We start from the raw sequence: 13,153 nt of genomic DNA, 5'->3' as shown, positions 1-13,153 counted from the left end.
TTGTTGTCATGCTATTATTGAATTGCTGTTAAGGACCTGCTGTGTTAGATATCCGCTGCATAACTTAGAGATGTCTCAATCATGAAACTTATGTTTTGCATTCGTAAACTTATGTTATTTTAGAACAATGGTTTGTAATAAGTCTTATGACATGTTATCTTTGTAAAACGTTATCTTTTTAATGAATGCAAATCGGTTTTCAAACAGCATATAGTGTTTGACCTTGTGATGATCCTGTTGTTGATGATCCATACATGATGGTTTTGTACGGGGCGTCACATACAATCATGAGGTCTTATGATTAATCTTCTCGTGTTGTTTACGGGTGGTCCTGAAATATATAAAATCAAATCATAAGTAATTATATATAAAATATCATATTAATTAGAAAAGATATGATTAATTTAATTTTTCTCCAAATATTTTCGTAGCTAAACTAGCTTCGGATACCCGATCTTGTTTTAGTCGTAGTTTCTTCATTACAACTCCGTTTTTGTTGTTTCAACTTGCCACTTCCTTGGATCGAGTCAAATTTTAATAATATGAACTGTAAATACCTTAGTTTGCATTTAAAATCACAGGTTATAGGTCTAACTTTGGTGAATCTTATGAAAGTGATCATTTTTCCTCATAAAAACAACATCTAATGATCATTTTTATAAAAATACTTATACTTTGAGTTAAACCATGAAATTTTTATGTGTTAACATATTCATAAGAAATATCATTTTTCCAGAACATGTACTTCCAATTCAAAGTTCAAGATGGTTTTTAATTATCCAACCCAAAACAGCCCCCGGTTGCACTCCGACGACGTAGATTCAGTTTTTAAGATGTTCTTTGTAAAACAAAGTTATATCTTGTTAAGTTAGCATATCTTTATGATATATTACAGGTCTTGAAGTGTTTTAAAAGTTAAGTTAGAAGGATCTATTTAGTTTGCGAACAGGTTTGAAATCATTCAAACTATGTTCTTGTTGTTAAAAATTTTATAACACAAAATAAGATAGCTATATAAATATATAAATATGAATCGAATAAGATTATGAATAAGGCTACTACCTCAAGTTACTTGGATAAGGCTACTGGAAAAGACAGGAAATAATCTTGATTAAACTTTCTTATGATGATTATAGGTTGTTCTTGAAGCTAGTTCTTCATGAGTATTTGCTGAGATTGTGAAGAACACTTAGAGTTCCTAAGAGTGTGTTTTTGGTTAGAGAAAAATAGTTGTAAAAATGAAATGAAAAACCAAGATGATGGTGATACTTATAGGACAGTCTGGTTGTTGAGGGAACAAGGACAAATTTTTGTGTTGAATTTTTGAGTAATAATGTATGCTAGCTTACAAATAAGATTCCCTCTTATCTAGGGCAGATCTAAGGCTGATAAGGATGTGGATTTGATGTGTATTGAAATGTCCCGTTCTTATTGATTAAAAACGTTCCATATTAATTGATTTCGTTGCGAGGTTTTGACCTCTATATGAGACGTTTTTCAAAGACTGCATTCATTTTTAAACAAACCATAACCTTTATTTCATCAATAAAGGTTTAAAAAGCTTTACGTAGATTATCAAATAATGATAATCTAAAATATCCTGTTTACACACGACCATTACATAATGGTTTACAATACAAATATGTTACAACAAAATAAGTTTCTTGAATGCAGTTTTTACACAATATCATACAAGCATGGACTCCAAATCTTGTCCTTATTTAAGTATGCGACAGCGGAAGCTCTTAATAATCACCTGAGAATAAACATGCTTAAAACGTCAACAAAAATGTTGGTGAGTTATAGGTTTAACCTATATATATATATCAAATCGTAACAATAGACCACAAGATTTCATATTTCAATACACATCCCATACATAGAGATAAAAATCATTCATATGGTGAACACCTGGTAACCGACAATAACAAGATGCATATATAAGAATATCCCCATCATTCCGGGACACCCTTCGGATATGATATAAATTTCGAAGTACTAAAGCATCCGGTACTTTGGATGGGGTTTGTTAGGCCCAATAGATCTATCTTTAGGATTCGCGTCAATTAGGGTGTCTGTTCCCTAATTCTTAGATTACCAGACTTAATAAAAAGGGGCATATTCGATTTTGATAATTCAACCATAGAATGTAGTTTCACGTACTTGTGTCTATTTTGTAAATCATTTATAAAACCTGCATGTATTCTCATCCCAAAAATATTAGATTTTAAAAGTGGGACTATAACTCACTTTCACAGATTTTTACTTCGTCGGGAAGTAAGACTTGGCCACTGGTTGATTCACGAACCTATAACAAAATATACATATATATCAAAGTATGTTCAAAATATATTTACAACACTTTTAATATATTTTGATGTTTTAAGTTTATTAAGTCAGCTGTCCTCGTTAGTAACCTACAACTAGTTGTCCACAGTTAGATGTACAGAAATAAATCGATAAATATTATCTTGAATCAATCCACGACCCAGTGTATACGTATCTCAGTATTGATCACAACTCAAACTATATATATTTTGGAATCAACCTCAACCCTGTATAGCTAACTCCAACATTCACATATAGAGTGTCTATGGTTGTTCCGAAATATATATAGATGTGTCGACATGATAGGTCGAAACATTGTATACGTGTCTATGGTATCTCAAGATTACATAATATATAATACAAGTTGATTAAGTTATGGTTGGAATAGATTTGTTACCAATTTTCACGTAGCTAAAATGAGAAAAATTATCCAATCTTGTTTTACCCATAACTTCTTCATTTTAAATCCGTTTTGAGTGAATCAAATTGCTATGGTTTCATATTGAACTCTATTTTATGAATCTAAACAAAAAAAGTATAGGTTTCTAGTCGGAAAAATAAGTTACAAGTCGTTTTTGTAAAGGTAGTCATTTCAGTCGAAAGAACGACGTCTAGATGACCATTTTAGAAAACATACTTCCACTTTGAGTTTAACCATAATTTTTGGATATAGTTTCATGTTCATAATAAAAATCATTTTCTCAGAATAACAACTTTTAAATCAAAGTTTATCATAGTTTTTAATTAACTAACCCAAAACAGCCCGCGGTGTTACTACGACGGCGTAAATCCGGTTTTACGGTGTTTTTCGTGTTTCCAGGTTTTAAATCATTAAGTTAGCATATCATATAGATATAGAACATGTGTTTAGTTGATTTTAAAAGTCAAGTTAGAAGGATTAACTTTTGTTTGCGAACAAGTTTAGAATTAACTAAACTATGTTCTAGTGATTACAAGTTTAAACCTTCGAATAAGATAGCTTTATATGTATGAATCGAATGATGTTATGAACATCATTACTACCTTAAGTTCCTTGGATGAACCTACTGGAAAAGAGAAAAATGGATCTAGCTTCAATGGATCCTTGGATGGCTCAAAGTTCTTGAAGCAAAATCATGACACGAAAACAAGTTCAAGTAAGATCATCACTTGAAATAAGATTGTTATAGTTATAGAAATTGAACCAAAGTTTGAATATGATTATTACCTTGTATTAGAATGATAACCTACTGTAAGAAACAAAGATTTCTTGAGGTTGGATGATCACCTTACAAGATTGGAAGTGAGCTAGCAAACTTGAAAGTATTCTTGATTTTATGAAACTAGAACTTTTGGAATTTATGAAGAACACTTAGAACTTGAAGATAGAACTTGAGAGAGTTCAATTAGATGAAGAAAATTGAAGAATGAAAGTGTTTGTAGGTGTTTTTGGTCGTTGGTGTATGGATTAGATATAAAGGATATGTAATTTTGTTTTCATGTAAATAAGTCATGAATGATTACTCATATTTTTGTAATCTTATGAGATATTTCATGCTAGTTGCCAAATGATGGTTCCCACATGTGTTAGGTGACTCACATGGGCTGCTAAGAGCTGATCATTGGAGTGTATATACCAATAGTACATACATCTAAAAGCTGTGTATTGTACGAGTACGAATACGGGTGCATACGAGTAGAATTGTTGATGAAACTGAACGAGAATGTAATTGTAAGCATTTTTGTTAAGTAGAAGTATTTTGATAAGTGTATTGAAGTCTTTCAAAAGTGTATAAATACATATTAAAACACTACATGTATATACATTTTAACTGAGTCGTTAAGTCATCGTTAGTCGTTACATGTAAGTGTTGTTTTGAAACCTTTAGGTTAACGATCTTGTTAAATGTTGTTAACCCAATGTTTATAATAACAAAAGAGATTTTAAATTATTATATTATCATGATATTATGATGTACGAATATCTCTTAATATGATATATATACATTAAATGTCGTTACAACGATAAACGTTACATATATGTCTCGTTTCAAAATCATTAAGTTAGTAGTCTTGTTTTTACATATGTAGTTCATTGTTAATATAATTAATGATATATTTACTTATCATAATATCATGTTAACTATATATATAACCATATATATGTCATCATATAGTTTTTTACAAGTTTTAACGTTCGTGAATCACCGGTCAACTTGGGTGGTCAATTGTCTATATGAAACCTATTTCAATTAATCAAGTCTTAACAAGTTTGATTGCTTAACATGTTGGAAACATTTAATCATGTAAACATCAATCTCAATTAATATATATAAACATGGAAAAGTTCGGGTCACTACAGTACCTACCCGTTAAATAAATTTCGTCCCGAAATTTTAAGCTGTTGAAGGTGTTGACGAATCTTCTGGAAATAGATGCGGGTATTTCTTCTTCATCTGATCTTCACGCTCCCAGGTGAACTCGGGTCCTCTACGAGCATTCCATCGAACCTTAACAATTGGTATCTTGTTTTGCTTAAGTCTTTTAACCTCACGATCCATTATTTCGACGGGTTCTTCGATGAATTGGAGTTTTTCGTTGATTTGGATTTCATCTAACGGAATAGTGAGATCTTCTTTAGCAAAACATTTCTTCAAATTCGAGACGTGGAAAGTGTTATGTACAGCCGCGAGTTGTTGAGGTAACTCAAGTCGGTAAGCTACTGGTCCGACACGATCAATAATCTTGAATGGTCCAATATACCTTGGATTTAATTTCCCTCGTTTACCAAATCGAACAACGCCTTTCCAAGGTGAAACTTTAAGCATGACCATCTCTCCAATTTCAAATTCTATATCTTTTCTTTTAATGTCAGCGTAGCTCTTTTGTCGACTTTGGGCGGTTTTCAACCGTTGTTGAATTTGGATGATCTTCTCGGTAGTTTCTTGTATAATCTCCGGACCCGTAATCTGTCTATCTCCCACCTGACTCCAACAAATCGGAGACCTGCACTTTCTACCATAAAGTGCTTCAAACGGCGCCATCTCAATGCTTGAATGGTAGCTGTTGTTGTAGGAAAATTCTGCTAACGGTAGATGTCGATCCCAACTGTTTCCGAAATCAATAACACATGCTCGTAGCATGTCTTCAAGCGTTTGTATCGTCCTTTCGCTCTGCCCATCAGTTTGTGGATGATAGGCAGTACTCATGTCTAGACGAGTTCCTAATGCTTGCTGTAATGTCTGCCAGAATCTTGAAATAAATCTGCCATCCCTATCAGAGATAATAGAGATTGGTATTCCATGTCTGGAGACGACTTCCTTCAAATACAGTCGTGCTAACTTCTCCATCTTGTCATCTTCTCTTATTGGTAGGAAGTGTGCTGATTTGGTGAGACGATCAACTATTACCCAAATAGTATCAAAACCACTTGCAGTCCTTGGCAATTTAGTGATGAAATCCATGGTAATGTTTTCCCATTTCCATTCCGGGATTTCGGGTTGTTGAAGTAGACCTGATGGTTTCTGATGCTCAGCTTTGACCTTAGAACACGTCAAACATTCTCCTACGTATTTAGCAACATCGGCTTTCATACCCGGCCACCAAAAATGTTTCTTGAGATCCTTGTACATCTTCCCCGTTCCAGGATGTATTGAGTATCTGGTTTTATGAGCTTCTCTAAGTACCATTTCTCTCATATCTCCAAATTTTGGTACCCAAATCCTTTCAGCCCTATACCGGGTTCCGTCTTCCCGAATATTAAGATGCTTCTCCGATCCTTTGGGTATTTCATCCTTTAAATTTCCCTCTTTTAAAACTCCTTGTTGCGCCTCCTTTATTTGAGTAGTAATGTTATTATGAATCATTATATTCATAGATTTTACTCGAATGGGTTCTCTATCCTTCCTGCTCAAGGCATCGGCTACCACATTTGCCTTCCCCGGGTGGTAACGAATCTCAAAATCGTAATCATTCAATAATTCAATCCACCTACGCTGCCTCATATTCAGTTGTTTCTGATTAAATATGTGTTGAAGACTTTTGTGGTCGGTATATATAATACTTTTGACCCCATATAAGTAGTGCCTCCAAGTCTTTAATGCAAAAACAACCGCGCCTAATTCCAAATCATGCGTCGTATAATTTTGTTCGTGAATCTTCAATTGTCTAGACGCATAAGCAATCACCTTCGTTCGTTGCATTAATACACAACCGAGACCTTGCTTTGATGCGTCACAATAAATCACAAAATCATCATTCCCTTCAGGCAATGACAATATAGGTGCCGTAGTTAGCTTTTTCTTCAATAACTGAAACGCTTTCTCTTGTTCATCATTCCATTCAAATTTGTTCCCTTTATGCGTTAATGCAGTCAAGGGTTTTGCTATTCTGGAAAAGTCTTGGATGAACCTTCTGTAGTAACCAGCTAGTCCTAAAAACTGGCGTATGTGTTTCGGAGTTTTCGGGGTTTCCCACTTTTCAACAGTTTCTATCTTTGCCGGATCCACCTTAATACCTTCTTTGTTCACTATGTGACCGAGGAATTGAACTTCTTCCAACCAAAATGCACACTTTGAAAACTTAGCATACAATTCTTCCTTCCTCAATACTTCTAACACCTTTCTCAAATGTTCACCGTGTTCTTGGTCATTCTTTGAGTAAATAAGTATGTCATCAATGAAAACAATGACAAACTTGTCAAGGTATGGTCCACACACTCGGTTCATAAGGTCCATGAACACAGCTGGTGCATTAGTTAAACCAAACGGCATGACCATAAACTCGTAATGACCGTAACGTGTTCTGAAAGCAGTCTTTGGAATATCATCTTCTTTCACCCGCATTTGATGATACCCGGAACGTAAGTCAATCTTTGAATAAACAGACGAGCCTTGTAGTTGATCAAATAAGTCGTCGATTCTCGGTAGTGGGTAGCGGTTCTTGATGGTAAGTTTGTTCAACTCTCGGTAGTCGATACACAACCTGAATGTACCATCTTTCTTCTTGACAAACAAAACAGGAGCTCCCCACGGTGATGTGCTTGGTCGAATGAAACCACGCTCTAAAAGTTCTTGTAATTGGCTTTGCAGTTCTTTCATCTCGCTGGGTGCGAGTCTGTAAGGAGCACGAGCTATTGGTGCAGCTCCTGGTACAAGATCTATTTGAAATTCAACGGATCGATGTGGGGGTAATCCCGGTAATTCTTTCGGAAATACATCGGGAAATTCTTTTGCAATGGGAACATCATTGATGCTCTTTTCTTCAGTTTGTACTTTCTCGACGTGTGCTAGAACAGCATAGCAACCTTTTCTTATTAGTTTTTGTGCCTTCAAATTACTAATAAGATGTAGCTTCGTGTTGCCCTTTTCTCCGTACACCATTAAGGGTTTTCCTTTTTCTCGTATAATGCGAATTGCATTTTTGTAACAAACGATCTCCGCTTTCACTTCTTTCAACCAGTCCATACCGATTATCACATCAAAACTCCCTAACTCTACTGGTATCAAATCAATCTTAAATGTTTCGCTAACCAGTTTAATTTCTCGATTCCGACATATATTATCTGCTGAAATTAATTTACCATTTGCTAATTCGAGTAAAAATTTACTATCCAAAGGCGTCAATGGACAACTTAATTTAGCACAAAAATCTCTACTCATATAGCTTCTATCCGCACCCGAATCAAATAAAACGTAAGCAGATTTATTGTCAATAAGAAACGTACCCGTAACAAGCTTCGGGTCTTCCTGTGCCTCTGCCGCATTAATATTGAAAACTCTTCCACGGCCTTGTCCATTCGTGTTCTCCTGGTTCGGGCAATTTCTAATAATGTGGCCCGGTTTTCCACATTTATAACAAACTACATTGGCATAACTTGCTCCGACACTACTTGCTCCGCCATTACTCGTTCCGACACCATTTGTTCCTTTCGTTCTATTAACCCCTGGTCCGTAGACCTCACACTTCGCCGCGCTATGACCATTTCTTTTACACTTGTTGCAAAATTTGGTGCAGAACCCCGAGTGATTCTTTTCACACCTTTGGCATAGCTGCTTCTGATTGTTGTTGTTGTTGCGGTTATTATTATTGTTGGGATGATTGTTGTAGTTGCTGTTGTTGTTGTTGTTGTTGTTGTTAGGCCGTTTGTTGTAGTTGCGATTGATGTTGCGATTGTTGGGATAATTGTTGCGATTATTGTTGTAATTGCTGTTGTTGTTGTATTGGTGATTCTTATCACCGTTTTCCTCCCACTTTCTTTTGACTTGCTTCACATTGGCCTCTTCAGCAGTCTGTTCTTTAATTCTTTCTTCAATTTGGTTCACGAGTTTGTGAGCCATTCTACATGCCTGTTGTATGGAGGCGGGCTCGTGTGAACTTATATCTTCTTGGATTCTTTCCGGTAATCCTTTCACAAACGCGTCGATCTTCTCTTCCTCATCTTCGAATGCTCCCGGACACAATAGGCACAATTCTGTGAATCGTCTTTCGTACGTGGTAATATCAAATCCTTGGGTTCGTAACCCTCTAAGTTCTGTCTTGAGCTTATTGACCTCGGTTCTGGGACGGTACTTCTCGTTCATCAAGTGCTTGAATGCTGACCACGGTAGTGCGTACGCATCGTCTTGTCCCACTTGCTCTAGATAGGTATTCCACCATGTTAACGCAGAACCTGTGAAGGTATGCGTAGCGTACTTTACTTTGTCCTCTTCAGTACACTTACTTATGGCAAACACCGATTCGACCTTCTCGGTCCACCGTTTCAATCCGATCGGTCCTTCGGTTCCATCAAATTCCAAAGGTTTGCAGGCAGTGAATTCTTTGTAGGTGCATCCTACACGATTTCCTGTACTGCTAGATCCAAGGTTATTGTTGGTATGTAGCGCAGCCTGTACTGCGGCTATGTTTGAAGCTAGAAAAGTACGGAATTCCTCTTCATTCATATTCACGGTGTGTCGAGTAGTCGGTGCCATTTCCTTCAAAATAGTTAAATGGAACAAGTTAATCATACAGAATATTAAGAGTAGTTAATAGTATTTCGTAGCATAATATGAACTCATTTATAAAAGCTTTTTCTTCATATTAGCGTTTTATAAGTTTAAATTCGGGTAGTACCTACCCGTTAAGTTCATATTTAGTAGCTAATATACAATTCAACTACTACAATTCTATATGAAAAACTGATTATAATAATATTTCGCGTTCAAACTTTTATACAATATTTTACAAACTTACAATACCGCTTATTTTACATAAAGCATGAAATATAGCACACAATAACTTTGATACAAGATAGTTGTGAAGATAATTCTAGCTAGTACACAAGTCGTTCAGCAAAGGCAATAAAGACACGTAATTCATACGTCCAGAAACAAGTCATGCATTCTGGTTTTACTAGGACTACTTCCCATCCTTGGTCTTGTGCAACATAACCGTTATGGCCGTTGATAAGACAGCGTGTTGTAGCGTCGTCAAAGGGACGAGGGTTACGTAATGTCCAACAGTCCCGTAATAATCTAAAAACCTCATTTCTTACCCCAATTACCGACTCCGTCACTTGTGGAAACGTTTTGTTTAATAGTTGTAGCCCGATGTTCTTGTTCTCACTTTGGTGAGAAGCGAACATTACTAATCCGTAAGCATAACATGCTTCTTTATGTTGCATGTTAGCCGCTTTTTCTAAATCACGAAGTCCAATATTCGGATATATTGAGTCAAAATAATTTCTTAACCCGTTGCGTAAAATAGCATTTGGGTTCCCCGCAATATATGCGTCAAAGTAAACACATCGTAACTTATGGGTTTCCCAATGTGATATCCCCCATCTTTCAAACGAAAGTCTCTTATAAACCAAGACATTCTTGGAACGTTCTTCGAATGTCTTACAAACTGATCTCGCCTTAAATAGTTGTGCCGAAGAATTCTGGCCGACTCTAGACAAGATTTCATCAATCATGTCTCCGGGTAGGTCTCTTAAAATATTGGGTTGTCTATCCATTTTGTGTTTTTAAACTGTAAAATAGACAAGAGTTAGATTCATAAAAAAAATACTTATTAATACAAGCAATTTTTTTACATATATCATAAAGCATAAGAACACTATATTCCATATATTACACCACACGAATACAACTATCTTATTCCGACTCGCTCGTTTCTTCTTCTTCGGTTTTGGTTCGTTTTGCCAAGTTTCTAGGGATATATGATGTTCCCCTAATACGAGCCGTCGTTGTCCACATTGGTTTAGAAAAACCTGGTGGTTTAGAGGTTCCCGGGTCATTGTTACAACTTAAGGACTTCGGGGGTTGACGATACATATAAAGTTCATCGGGGTTGGAATTAGATTTCTCTATTTTTATGCCCTTTCCCTTATTATTTTCTTTTGCCTTTTTAAATTCAGTTGGGGTAATTTCTATAACATCATCGGAATTCTCGTCGGAATCCGATTCATCGGAGAATTGGTAATCCTCCCAATATTTTGCTTCCTTGGCGGAAACACCATTGACCATAATTAACTTTGGTCGGTTGGTTGAGGATTTTCTTTTACTTAACCGTTTTATTATTTCCCCCACCGGTTCTATTTCTTCATCCGGTTCCGATTCTTCTTCCGGTTCCGATTCTTCTTCCGGTTCCGACTCTTCTTCCGGTTCCTCTTCGGGAACTTGTGAATCAGTCCACAAATCATTCCAATTTACATTTGACTCTTCATTATTATTAGGTGAGTCAATGGGACTTGTTCTAGAGGTAGACATCTATCACATAATATCAAACACGTTAAGAGATTAATATATCACATAATATTCATATGTTAAAATATATAGTTTCCAACAAAAATGTTAAGCAATCATTTTTAAAGAAAACACGGTCGAAGTCCAGACTCACTAATGCATCCTAACAAACTCGATAAGACACACTAATGCAAATTTTCTGGTTCTCTAAGACCAACGCTCTGATACCAACTGAAATGTCCCGTTCTTATTGATTAAAAACGTTCCATATTAATTGATTTCGTTGCGAGGTTTTGACCTCTATATGAGACGTTTTTCAAAGACTGCATTCATTTTTAAACAAACCATAACCTTTATTTCATCAATAAAGGTTTAAAAAGCTTTACGTAGATTATCAAATAATGATAATCTAAAATATCCTGTTTACACACGACCATTACATAATGGTTTACAATACAAATATGTTACAACAAAATAAGTTTCTTGAATGCAGTTTTTACACAATATCATACAAGCATGGACTCCAAATCTTGTCCTTATTTAAGTATGCGACAGCGGAAGCTCTTAATAATCACCTGAGAATAAACATGCTTAAAACGTCAACAAAAATGTTGGTGAGTTATAGGTTTAACCTATATATATATCAAATCGTAACAATAGACCACAAGATTTCATATTTCAATACACATCCCATACATAGAGATAAAAATCATTCATATGGTGAACACCTGGTAACCGACAATAACAAGATGCATATATAAGAATATCCCCATCATTCCGGGACACCCTTCGGATATGATATAAATTTCGAAGTACTAAAGCATCCGGTACTTTGGATGGGGTTTGTTAGGCCCAATAGATCTATCTTTAGGATTCGCGTCAATTAGGGTGTCTGTTCCCTAATTCTTAGATTACCAGACTTAATAAAAAGGGGCATATTCGATTTTGATAATTCAACCATAGAATGTAGTTTCACGTACTTGTGTCTATTTTGTAAATCATTTATAAAACCTGCATGTATTCTCATCCCAAAAATATTAGATTTTAAAAGTGGGACTATAACTCACTTTCACAGATTTTTACTTCGTCGGGAAGTAAGACTTGGCCACTGGTTGATTCACGAACCTATAACAATATATACATATATATCAAAGTATGTTCAAAATATATTTACAACACTTTTAATATATTTTGATGTTTTAAGTTTATTAAGTCAGCTGTCCTCGTTAGTAACCTACAACTAGTTGTCCACAGTTAGATGTACAGAAATAAATCGATAAATATTATCTTGAATCAATCCACGACCCAGTGTATACGTATCTCAGTATTGATCACAACTCAAACTATATATATTTTGGAATCAACCTCAACCCTGTATAGCTAACTCCAACATTCACATATAGAGTGTCTATGGTTGTTCCGAAATATATATAGATGTGTCGACATGATAGGTCGAAACATTGTATACGTGTCTATGGTATCTCAAGATTACATAATATATAATACAAGTTGATTAAGTTATGGTTGGAATAGATTTGTTACCAATTTTCACGTAGCTAAAATGAGAAAAATTATCCAATCTTGTTTTACCCATAACTTCTTCATTTTAAATCCGTTTTGAGTGAATCAAATTGCTATGGTTTCATATTGAACTCTATTTTATGAATCTAAACAAAAAAAGTATAGGTTTCTAGTCGGAAAAATAAGTTACAAGTCGTTTTTGTAAAGGTAGTCATTTCAGTCGAAAGAACGACGTCTAGATGACCATTTTAGAAAACATACTTCCACTTTGAGTTTAACCATAATTTTTGGATATAGTTTCATGTTCATAATAAAAATCATTTTCTCAGAATAACAACTTTTAAATCAAAGTTTATCATAGTTTTTAATTAACTAACCCAAAACAGCCCGCGGTGTTACTACGACGGCGTAAATCCGGTTTTACGGTGTTTTTCGTGTTTCCAGGTTTTAAATCATTAAGTTAGCATATCATATAGATATAGAACATGTGTTTAGTTGATTTTAAAAGTCAAGTTAGAAGGATTAACTTTTGTTTGCGAACAAGTTTAGAATTAACTAAACTATGTTCTAGTGATTACAAGTTTAAACCTTCGAATAAG

This window comes from Rutidosis leptorrhynchoides, chromosome 3 (assembly GCF_046630445.1).
Source record: "Rutidosis leptorrhynchoides isolate AG116_Rl617_1_P2 chromosome 3, CSIRO_AGI_Rlap_v1, whole genome shotgun sequence".
NCBI lineage: Eukaryota > Viridiplantae > Streptophyta > Magnoliopsida > Asterales > Asteraceae > Rutidosis > Rutidosis leptorrhynchoides.
The sequence above is the reverse complement of the archived record's forward strand: the minus strand, read 5'-3'. Positions refer to the sequence as shown.